General features: G+C 46.2%; 1 protein-coding gene across 2 annotated transcripts in view; it reads left to right on the forward strand.

The window, feature by feature from the left end:
* Positions 1-12,007, forward strand: part of ZNF710 (zinc finger protein 710) — an 81,238-nt gene that overhangs the window by 14,376 nt on the left and 54,855 nt on the right. The gene's annotated exons all lie outside the window — the stretch shown is intronic.

Raw genomic sequence — 12,007 nt, forward strand, 5'->3', positions numbered from 1 at the left:
TGGAGATGTGATGGTGGGGAACAGATAGTTGTTGATAGAAGTGTAAATCAGTACAACTTTTATGGAGGAAATTCTGGCAATATTGATTAAAATTAAAAGTGCACGAGCAATTTCACTTTTGGAAATTTCTCTTAACAGATAAATTGTACATGTGTGAAATGATGCATTTTTCAAGATAGTTAATTGCATCATTGCTTGTATAAGGAAAAGAGAAAGGAAACAGCCAGAATGTCCGTCACTAGAGAACTGGTAAATAAATTATCCAGCCACCATACAATGCAATTCTTTTTTTTGTTTTTTTTTTTTGAGACGGGGTCTTGCTCTTGTCATCCAGGCTGGAGTGCAGTGGCGCAGTCACAGCCCGCTGCAGCCTTGACCTCCCAGGCTTAAGCGATCCTCCCACCTCAGCTTCCCAAGTATCTGGGAACACAGGCGCATGCCCGTAAATACTGAGAAAACCCACCCAGCTAATTTTTAAATTTTTTGTAAAGACAAGGTCTCACTATATTGCTCAGGCTAGTCTCGAACTCCTGGACTCAAGCAATCCCCCCTTCAGCCTCCCAAAGTGTTGGGATTACAGGCGTGAGTCACCGCGCCCAATGCCATACGATGCAATTTTGTGCAGTTGTAATAAAGAATGGACACGCCCTATGTACCAATGTACACTATGTACCAACTAAGACATTTTAAGTGAGAGAGAGGGATAGAATGCCTGCTTATGCAGTAGCTCTGCAAGGATATCTAGGAGGCTGGTAACAGTGGTTTCCCACAGTCGGGGCAGACTTTTCATGGTGTATCTTTTTCTGTATTTTGAATCTTGTACCTTGTGCACATACTACCTAATAATTTTTTTGAAAGAAGGAAAAAAGGATGGGTAGAAAGAAAGGAGGGTAGGCGGAGGTGGGGAAGAAGGCTTTCACCTTTGCTCTGCATTTTCACATAGACGATTTCAGTTAATACTCTCCAGAAACTGGTGCAAGGTTATCATTTTTAGACCAAGAAACTGAAGCTCAGAAGTCTGAAATGACTTGCCCAAGTTCATGGAGAGAGTTAGCCTTGGAACCCGGCATTGAATTCAGTCCTGACTCCAGAGCCACTGGACTCATCTCTGTCAGTTTTCTTTTCTTGCTCTCTTATATTTATTTTATGTTTTTGAGACAGAGTCTCACTCTGTCACCCATGCTAGAATACAGTGGTACGATCATAGCTCACTGCAGCCTCAAACTCCTGGGCTCAAGTGATCCTCCTGCCTCGGCCTCCCAAGTAGCTGGGACTACAGGCATGTACCATCATGCCTGGCTCATTTTTAAATTTTTTGTAGAGATGGGGTCTGTGCTGGTCTCAAGCTAATGGCCTCAGTGATTCTTCCACCTTGGCTTCCCAAGGATTATAGGCGTGGGCCACTGTGCCTGGCCTCTTGTTTTTTTTAACCAAGATTTCATTAGTCAAGGACAAATGGCCATACACCATAGCCTAGACCCATCTCTGCAAAGGGAGTGACTGTAAGGAAACTTCCACTCCTGCCTCTGCAGCTGGCTTGTGCCTATGGGGCAAAAGCTCAGGCAGTAGATGGTGAAGGCAAGCCCAGAGCCCAGCCAGCCACATCAGACACTTCGAGGAGGATTACGGATTGGCTCTGCAGTCCTGCCTTTGAAGTTCCCAGCTTTTATCAGAATGTCTGAACCTTAGCGTTATTTCAAGAGAGCTTTTCTTTCTGTCTGTAAACTGGCCTCAGGTAGGTGCCAGCTGCTGCCAGGTGCTGAGGGAGCATTTCCTGGCTCCCTAAGCTGGTGCATTCACTTTGTTTTATGGCAGGGAACTTTTTAGGGGTAAAGGCACTTGGTACTTGGAAGATTCTGGGAGAATAACTTTTTAAAAATATTTTTCTATTCAGAAGTGCCATTGGATAGCATGTCTTTAATTAAAGGGAGGGAGAGGTGCATTTTTATTATTTGTTTCCCAGAACTACCTGTGCTGTTTTTCAAAGTAGGGTATTGACTGCTTCTTCCTTGCTGATGAGAAATGCTGTATGGAGAACAAAGCTGAAAGTGTTGGCCATATATAATACGAGGCTGCAATTTACAGGCTATAGCTTCACCAGGGGAAGAATTTGATGTCTTTAAGAGATACAAAATCATCCAGCTCCAGCTGTCCTTGTGTGTGGTGCCATATTTATTTTCTAACTTGGAATCATCATTCTTTAAGAAAGAAGCAGGGTCCTTTTGGGCTGAGGAATGCTCTCGGGGGTAGGAAGTTTTCGGGATCTGTGGGCCTGAGCTGGCATGTCCAACATCCTGTCACTTTACTGCTTGGCATCTTGCAAGGGATGCATCCTAATGACCCACCCTGTCCACTTTTGTTTGGTTACTTGGTGAAGGTGGGAGTGTCTTGAACAGCCTGGTGCTGTTCCCCTGTAAAGTTTATACTCATCAGTGCCCAGCTGTTTGCAGAATTCGAGAATGGATGGGAAGCACCCAGGAAACGGTTCCCAAATGGATGCATTTTGACATTTGAAATAAACTTTAAAGCTTTTGGCTTTTGATCATAAAGGGACCGGCAACATTGAGACACCTCCCCACTGCTCCTCAGGTTTTCCTGGTGCTTGAATAATTAAGGCCATGCCCTATGGAATCTCCTTCCTTGGGCTCCAGGGCATCTCTCTTAGCAAAGGCTAGCTTCTCACTCACAGTGTGCTGTGAGTGCTCTGGACATCCTACCCAGCATTCTGCTCCATCATCTTCTTGTGTTCTGTCTCCCCCTCCAGAAAAACTTCTGTGTAACATCAGCTGTGTTCTTTTGCTTCAATTACAGAGCTTGTTAGAATTTCTCTTCCAAATCCTTGTTTTGGGGCTTTTCTTTTCTTTTTTCTTTTTTTTTGAAATGGAGTCTTGCTCTGTCACTCAGACTGGAGGACAGTGGCGTGATCTCGACTCACTGCAACCTCCGCCTCCCGGATTCAAGCAGTTCACCTGCCTCAGCTTCCTGAATAGCTGGGATCACAGGCGTGTGCCACCACACCCAGCTACTTTTTGTATTTTTAGTAGAGCTGGGGTTTCACCATGTTGGCAGGCTGGTCTTGAACTCCTGACTTCAGGTGATCCGCCTACCGTGGCCTCCCAAAGTGCTGAGATTACAGGCGTGAGCCACCGCGCCCAGCTGTGGTTTTTCTACCGTGGTTGTAAAAATTCATTTCTTGTCGCCACCTAGATTAACAAATCTCAGATTAAGAACTGGCCTTTTTTCCCCTCCTCTTTGAATTCACTGTCTAAAGAAACGGCCATTGCCCTTTCCCTAAACCAAGACAGAGGTCATGTCTGCTTTGCCTTTTTGCACCTTGGCCCCTGCCTGCCCCTCACCTCCCCACTCCAGCTACAGTTACTGGAAGGGCCCACACAGGAAAGCTGGGCCCTGGGTCTTCATGGACGTTGCTGGAGGATGTGTCTCCCTGCTGGTGGCTCTCATTCTTCCTGTGCTCAGTAGGGCCTTCTGGAGGATTCTAATTTCCCTGTCCTGGAAACCACCTTGAAAATATTCTTAAATATTCTTAGGTGGATTTAAGATGTCTCTGTCTAGTGGTTTTTTTGTTTGTTTGTTTGTTTGTTTTTTAATCCATCTTAGATTTGAATGCCCAAGGAATGAACAGTCTCTTGGATCTTGTATCTCTTCCTTTTGTTTTTTAGAAAATAGCTTTTATTGATTTTTTTTTTCTTGCTACAAAGAGGTTGATGATTATTGCAGAAAATTTAGGGACTATAAGTAGGCAAAAAACATAAAAACCACCTATAATTATTAATATTTTAGTATATCGTATAGCCCCCCCCAGAATATTTTTCAATTTCGAAAGATGAGATCATACTGTTTGTACCATCTTATTACTTTTTCTTTCTTTTTTTTTTTTTTTTTGCTTTTACTTTACAACATGTGATTAAAATTTCCATCAGGTTAAGCAGCCTCCGTCAAGTCACTTTAAAGGGTTGTATGGTTCTTTTGAACAGATGGACTATCATTTATTTAACCAATCTCCTACATTTAGCTTGTTTCCTCTGTTTCTGTCTTGTAAAGAATGCTGTGGTAAACATCCTTGGGTATATTTGCCCACAGACTTGGTTATTTCCTTGGGATACATCTCCAGAAGAGAATCACTGGGCCAAGGACACATTCTAAAGGCTGTTCGTCTAGATGGGTAAATTGCCCCCAGACACATTGTATCATATTTGGATTCTGTTTAGCCAAATACTAACTCCCATTCTTTTAAACATGGTTGTGAGTCTTTCAGACCTCTGTTTCCTAATGTTTCTCACGGGTCATACAGGTTGGCTGAGAGTAAATGGCAAGGAAGGGCCTGAGAGACTCCAGGCACAGCTGACCTAGGAAAGGGAGTCTGTCATCCTGGCCCCTCGCTTTACAATGGGAGTGCGAGGGCTGGGCCCAGAGACCCTGTCTTGCCTCCCATGACCCCAGGAAGCTGCAGGCCTGTGGCTCTCCAGGGTAACCTTCTCTGGTGCCAGCTGTTAGGGTGCCCGGGACAGAGAGCTGGCTTTGAGGGTTCCAGAGTCTGTCAGAGAACTTAGGCTGGTCTTTCTTCCAAGAGAATGCTCCTAAACAAACATCCTGCCCTAATCCAGAGACTAGGTTGGTGCTTATTGGGGGGCGGTGAGTGGGGGAGCTGAGGACTTCCTGTGCAGGCCTCAGACTCTAGCCCAGGAGTCCAGGCCAAGGAAGTGCCTCTGCCCAGACTTTCAGCCCCTTGAAGCCCAGTTCTTCGTCATCACTTGGTGTGGGGAACAGAGGGAAGTTTGATGGAATTACTGAGGAAGTAGCATTTACGTGGTCTAAATCGGACCTTCCTGTTCCCACTGCTGACCGGCTCTTCCTCCTTTTCCGCTGTCTTCCTCCTGCGTGACAGCGCATTCTTCATGGGGCCTCTGGGGCCCTTCCTGTGGGCTGAGCTTCTTTCTTCCCTTTTCTCTCCTGCCTGGACCTAGACTGGTGCCCACCTTCAGGACTGGGCACATCCAGGCACCTCACTGCCCCTTCCCTCCTCCAGCTCTGCTCCCAACGCCCCTGCACCCTTCCGTCCAGGCAGGGCTGTCCCAGCTGAGGCCCAAGCCCAGCCCACCCTTTCTTCTCAGTTCTGCCAAGAAGGCCATGGGGGCTGGTGGAGGCCCGAGCTGCCTCCCCCCGGGAGACACAGCATGCCAGCTGCTGCCGGGATGGGTTACAAAAAACAAAAACACAAACCCCAGCCCCTTGAGATGAGGGACGTTTCGGTTTCTGTGAACCTGACGACTCATGTGTGTTGGAAATGAGAGGCGCAGGTTGGGAGAAGGAGGCTGCATGTTTCCCCTGGGGTGGGCTTTGTTTAAATTTTAATATGCTCTTCCTTTTTCTCAAAGTGCCAGCAACGGCTCCCAGCTCCTTTGTCATTTTAGCCCCGTTATCTGTCTGGGGATGAGATCTCTTATCTGCCCGGTCCTCCCTCTCCTCCCTGAATGGCGGGTCCCCCACCCGCCTCCCCACAACTTGTGACAGTGTTACAGATCTCATTCTGCAACCTTAGATTCAGATGAAACTTGTCACTTTGCTTCTTTAATCGATTAAGATTTGGGGAAAGCAGGGGTCCATTTGTGATAGTGTTGGACCCACCAAGGGCATGAGTAGTGGGCAACTTTGGAGTCCTGTGAGAGAGAGTGTGGCACCCCCCCCCCCCTTAGCAGCCTGGGGGACGTCAGCTCCAAGGGTGAGGGTTTCAGCTCTGGGTTCCTTGCGATGGAGTCAAACGTTTTCTCCAGTGTGTGTTCAGACTTCTGACCTGGCCCCGCCTTAGCCTTGGGGAGCTCTCTCAACTGTGTCCTTTGTTGGATGGAAACTGCATTAGACACAGAAACACAGAGCTGCTCTTTTCCCCACAGGCAGGTGCAGATCTGAAAGAGCCCTGCTGAAGCGGCTCAGAGGCAAGGGGAGGACCTCATCCTTAAGTCACAGGACTCAGGATTAGAGGGCCCACAGCTTTCAGCCTCGGCTCGCCATCTCCTAGCCCTGATGACCCACAGCCTCCCCAAGCCTTGGTTTCACAGCCTGTGAAATGGGTTCATGAGCCTACTTTTCATAGCTACACTGTGTGTTTGTATATAACCCATGGCTATCACTATTACCTGCGGACCGCGGTGCTATGAAGTCAGGAGACAGGCCTGCACCATCCTGAATCCTCTGTTCTCTGAAAAATCGCCCTTTGTTCTCTCTTACTTCCTTCATTCAATCAGCAAACATTTACCAACTACCTACCATGTGTTAAACTCTGTCATATTAAGGTGAATGGCATGGTCTCTCTCCCCAGTGAGCCCCCAGTCCAGAAGGGGTACTAGATATTGGATATAGACACAAAAGCACAGGAAGTTAGCTCTTCGAATGTGCTGGGGGCAGGGGGCTGTAGGGAAGACTGCTTGGTGGAGGTGGTGTCTAGCTGAGTCCTAGCAGACAAAGGAGGCATGGGGGACCAGGCGTAGTGGCTCACACCTGTAATCCCAGCACTTTGGGAGGCTGAGGCAGGTGGATCACCTGAGGTCAGAAGTTCAAGACCAGGTGAACATAGCAAAACCCATCTCTACTAAAAATACAAAAATTAGCCGGGCATGGTGGCGCATGCCTGTAAGTCCCAGCTACTTGGGAGGCTGAGGCAGGAGAATCGCTTGAACCAGGGAGGCAGAGGTTGCAGTGAGCTGAGATCGAGCCACTGTACTTCAGGCTGGGTTACAGAGCGAGACTCTGTCTCAAAAAACAAAACAAGGCTGGGCACAGTGGCTCACGCCTGTAATCCCAGAACTTTGGGAGGCCGAGGCAGGCGAATCACGAGGTCAGGAGTTCAAGACCAGCCTGACCAATATGGCGAAACCCCATCTCTACTAAAAATACAAAAATTAGCCGGGTGTGGTGGTGCATGCCTGTAATCCCAGCTACTCAGGAGGCCGAGGCAGGAGAATCGCTGGAACCTGGGAGGCAGAGGTTGCAGTGAGCCGAGATTGCGCCACTGCACTCCAGCCTGGGGGACAGAGTGAGACTCTGTCTCAAAAAAACAAAACAAAACAAAAAGGAGGCATGGGGGACTCAAACATGCAAAGGCAGCAAGGGACACACTTGAGGAGTCCGAGGGGGATAGTGGGTGAGATGGTAGAAGATGAGGCTGCAGGTATAGGTAGGGACCAACTGAGAATGTGTCAAAAGGCTCGGGCTTCATCCTGAGGCCTGGGAGGCCACTAGTGGGTTCTGAGCAAAGCAACACTATGGCGGATCACTCTGGCAGAAGCCGGGAGACTTGGGGCTTGTGTTGTTAAATCCCTATGGGGAAATCCCTTTGGAAATGTTGACCTGAGAGACGGGAAACCCCTCAGAGGAATACGTATGGCACTTTTACTTGAATTCCTTTTAATTTCGCCTAGAATTTCTGCTTTGCACCAGCTGTTTACATATAATTTACAAAAGTACATTAATGGGCTTGATTGTGTTTCTTAAAACTCACTGAGAAGTAACCCCAAGTAAAATTTTTCCACTGGGGCATGTTCTTAATACGTATTTATAGTTACTGAATCCATTTGAGAATGTAGAAAGCTCTTTTGAAATGTTGCGGGAGTACATGACATCTTCAGGTAGGGTTTTCCCCAGTCCTGGCAAGGGGAAGAGAAGGAGAATTAATGTCTGTCAAGTAGCTGCTATAGGCCGGACACTGATCTAGATTCTTTGAATTCAGTGACCCACTGAGAAATAGCATTCCTCTCCCCATTTTACAGACAGGGAAACTGAGGCTTATGAAGGTGGCTGCTTTCCCAAGGCCTCGCACGTATAAGGAGTGGTAGTGGGATTTGAACCCAGATGCGATGAGTCCAAAGCTCACACTCCATCCATTGAACCACTCTGCCACCCAGCTCCTACGACCTGCCAGAAAAGTAAAGCAGGAGCTACAGAGGTGGGTGAGCCACTGGAGAGCCTGGTGGCTTCTAGATAAAAATCAGAGCTAAAACATCAGCTCATCTCCATTCTCCCTGCACAAGTTCTTCTGCTGGCTGACAAACTGGAAGCCAGCCCTTCTTTGGGTAGCACTCTTCCAAAGAGTGATAGCTGCAAGTTCTTGGCTACATTCTGAGTTGGAGGTTCAGCCCACTGCATGGAGCAGCAGGTAGGAAGTTGGTGCCTGTAGGTGGCATCAAATTGAACATAAACACACTTGCAGGTGAACCAGGCGTGGTGGCTCATGCCTGTAATCCCTGGGACTCAGGTGGCTGAGGCAGGAAGATCTCTTGAGCCCAAGAGTTCACGGCTGCAGTGAACCATGATCACAACACTGCACACCAGCATGGGTGACAGAGTGAGACCCCAACTCTATTAAAAGCAAAATAAAACAAAACAATGCTCGGCCAGGCATGGTGGCTCACACCTGTAATCCCAGCACTTTGGGAGGCCAAGGCAGGTGGATCATTGAACTCAGAAGTTCGAGACCAGCCTAGGCAATATGGCAAAACCCAGTCTCTACCAAAAATACAAAAAAATTAGCTGGACATAGTGGCATACACCTGTAGTCCCAGCTACTCGGGAGGCTAAGATAGGCGGATCACTTGAGCCTGGGAGGTGGAGGTTGCAGTGAGCCGAGATCGTGCCACTGCACTGCAGTCTGGGTGACAGAGTGAGACCTTCAAAAAAAAAAAGCATGCTTGAAGGTGACAACCCAGAACACCCAGCCATGGAGTAGGGAGGGGGCAAGGGCCAGGTTTATAGAGAAAGGATGTCTGTGGCTGTTTTCCCTGGCCACACAATGCAACCCTCCTTCCCACCCCTTACCTAAGCCATGCCCAGGCGGCGAGCATTCCCAGAAAACAAGATGCTCCACTGGGGCACTGGGCACCCCAGTATCTCTGCCCATCACTGCAGTTCTTTTGGCCCATGCCTTATTTCACTGGCCATCTTAACACATTCCCCCCAGAAAAGGGCACCCCGGTCAGGATGCTCTTCCCCTGACTTTCTAGGAGTGTCTTCCTCCCTCTGACTCCTATGGACCCAGACCCCACCAGACTATGTTGGGGGTAGGAGGGTCATTGGATGCCAGTTGAGACAGCTGATGGCCCCCCACCTGTGCGTCTTCCTCCCATCTGGTTCAGAGGATTCAGATCCATGAGAATGGGTGGCAGAGAAAGAGAGGAGGAAGACCCCGGTGCAAGATGACTCCCAGTAATGGCAGTAGATGTGTGGGGAAGGGAGCGCAGGTGGCTGCAAGGCCGTGGCGCCTGGGCAGTGCATTCACCTGCTTGTGAAATGATGGGTCTCCCAGGAACTACTCTGTCTGTGGCTTCCTTGCCATGCCCCCTCTTCCTCTCATACTTTATCATCTCTGCTGCCTCTCCCTCCACCTCCATCCTTGCTTTCTTCTGAGGGTGGGCAGGTAGGTCTCCCTGCTAGATCAGGCTGCTGCATCTCCCTGGAGTTTTTGGCCACCTCCTCTCCTGAGCTGCTGGTGTTGGGGTGGGTGGCAGGAACCGATAGAACATCCAAGGTGAACATCGGCCACCCTTTCCATTAGCAAGGGCCTGCACCGGGTATTTGGCCAGAGTTCCTCTGAATTCACTTGGTCTCTGGCAGTTGACCTGGGGCTGAAAATGCAGTTTTTTGAGTGGGCTTTAGAGATCATGCTGAGGAAGAAAGAAAATAGCGTGCACGGATGTGTTGCTGTGGTTGGATTTCACTGGCTGTTTTTCATATACCTGTCTTTTCCCTGTGAGAGAAAACTCAGCCATGACAGTAAGCAGGGGAAGCTCACTTGAGAGTAGGGGACGTGGAGGGATGAGGGCAATTCTCCGGGGCACCCCTGAGAATGAATTTCCTCCTCCAGAGCCAGGGTGACCGGGTCCCTCACAGGGCCACCGTCTGCAGGCATCAACACTCTTTTGGGTCTAAATCCAATTAGTCCTCAAGTTCTTCTTGGTGGCTTCCTTCACTCTCTGGCCAGGGGGAGTTCTGCAGAAATACTGTTCTAACAGCAGAGCGTGTCTGTGACCAAACCTTGGGCAAATACATATTTAAAGAAATCTTATTATTAAAATAGTCAACCTTATGGTTTATGTAGACAATCTGATAAACACAGACAAGGGTAAAGACAGTACAAATTGCTCCATAATCTCACAAGCTGGAAATTACGAACACCATTTAGTACTTTTGTGTATTTCCTCACAGCCTTTTTCATTGCATGTATGTAAATTCACTGTATTTTAAACATGGTTACAAGCACATTGAACTTTATATCATTTTTCTTTTTCATTTGACATAACATTATGGCAAACAAAAACTTTAAAAAAGCACATGGGCTTTACAAGTGAGCATATGCTTTGCAAACATTTCTGTCAGCTACCAGTAACCAACTGCAAAAACTCATATTCTACCCAAAACAGAAATTGTGCCAGTCGGGGAGTCCTTTGATCACCATGCAGTAAACCTCGCCAAAATATTGTAAATTTAAACAAACTAAAACCCAACCACTTGAAAAAATTTAAAGCACTTAAATTGCTATTGGTTCAAGGAAGAAATAAAGAATGTACTGACAAATATTTAGAAAGCATTCAAAACTAGAATGCCACATACCCAAACCTATGGGAGACAGCTGGCACTATTCTCATAGCCTTAAATGCTTTTATTATTAAAAAGGGAGAGAGAAAAGGCAAATAAACTAAGCATTCAGCCTGAGTGCTTAGGAAAAAAAAAGAATAAAAACAGCCCCTAAGGAAAATGAGAGGGGAAAAAAATAGTAAAGATAAAGGCAGAAATAAATGAATTAAGAAACAGAAACACAGTGAAATTAGCAAACGTATCCAAGAGCCGATTCTGTTTTTAAACAAACAGTAAAGTAGCCTAACCCCTGGCAATTCTATTTGAGAAATAAAAGGGAGAAATGAGAAAAAAACTTAAAAACAACAACAACAACAAAACAAGGGAATGAGAAAGGGGACATTGCAATAGATACATAGGAGATTTTAAAATAATAGAAATGTATGCACAATCATAGGCGTAATTTCAAAATCTCAATTAAATGCATGCTTTTCTGAAAATATATATGTTGCTAATTGAGAAAAAATTTTCAATCCTTTTCGAAGCATTGCCCCTCTACCCACCAAAGACACTGGTCCCAAGTGTTTTTGCTAGTTAATTATTTTGAATTTGATAATATTGATAATGCTAAGCTGTTCCATAGCTTAGCAAAAGATGGAGAGCTCTCCAATTCATTCTACAGAGCAAAATAAGCCTGATATTAAACATGGCAAAGAGACTATTTTGAAGCATGAAAATGCTGGGTAGGAAATAGAATTCAATAATATATTAAACAAGTCATCCACCATAACCCAGTGGGGCAGGAGGAAAGAATAGTCAATATTAGGAAAGCTTAATATAGTAACTACGTCATGCTAATGCATTAAAAAAGTAAAACCGTATTGTTTCCAATATGTGCTGGGGAAAAATGATTAAATTGAACAACCATGTCTACCTAATCAATACAGCAAAAAAAAGGGAACAGAAGGGTGCATTCTTAGCATAATAAAAAATATTTCAAACCAATAACCAATTCTGTAATTAACTTAAACACTAGAGGCATTCTTGTGGAAACCAGTAACAAAATAAGGAGGTCTGCCATCACCATCACTATTTAACATTGCTTTTAACACTCTAGTCAACATGATAATACTGAAACAGAAACATATAAATATTATAAAGAAAGAGTAAAAGTATTAAATAACAGTAAGTACAATTTGCCCTCTGCCAAATCTTAGGCTAGAGGTTGATTTCCAAAGTTTAGAACCGATAGCAAAAGTCATCAAAAAATTCAACAGATTTGACTACCTTAAAAAATTGTAACTTCTTTTTCTTCTTCTGTTTTTTTTTTTGGAGACAGAGTCTTGCTCTGTCGCCCAGGCTGGAGTGCAATGGCGAGATCTCAGCTCACTGCAACGTCCACCTCCCGGGTTCAAGCAATTCT

The sequence above is a fragment of the Gorilla gorilla genome, chromosome 16, assembly GCF_029281585.2.
Source record: "Gorilla gorilla gorilla isolate KB3781 chromosome 16, NHGRI_mGorGor1-v2.1_pri, whole genome shotgun sequence".
NCBI lineage: Eukaryota > Metazoa > Chordata > Mammalia > Primates > Hominidae > Gorilla > Gorilla gorilla.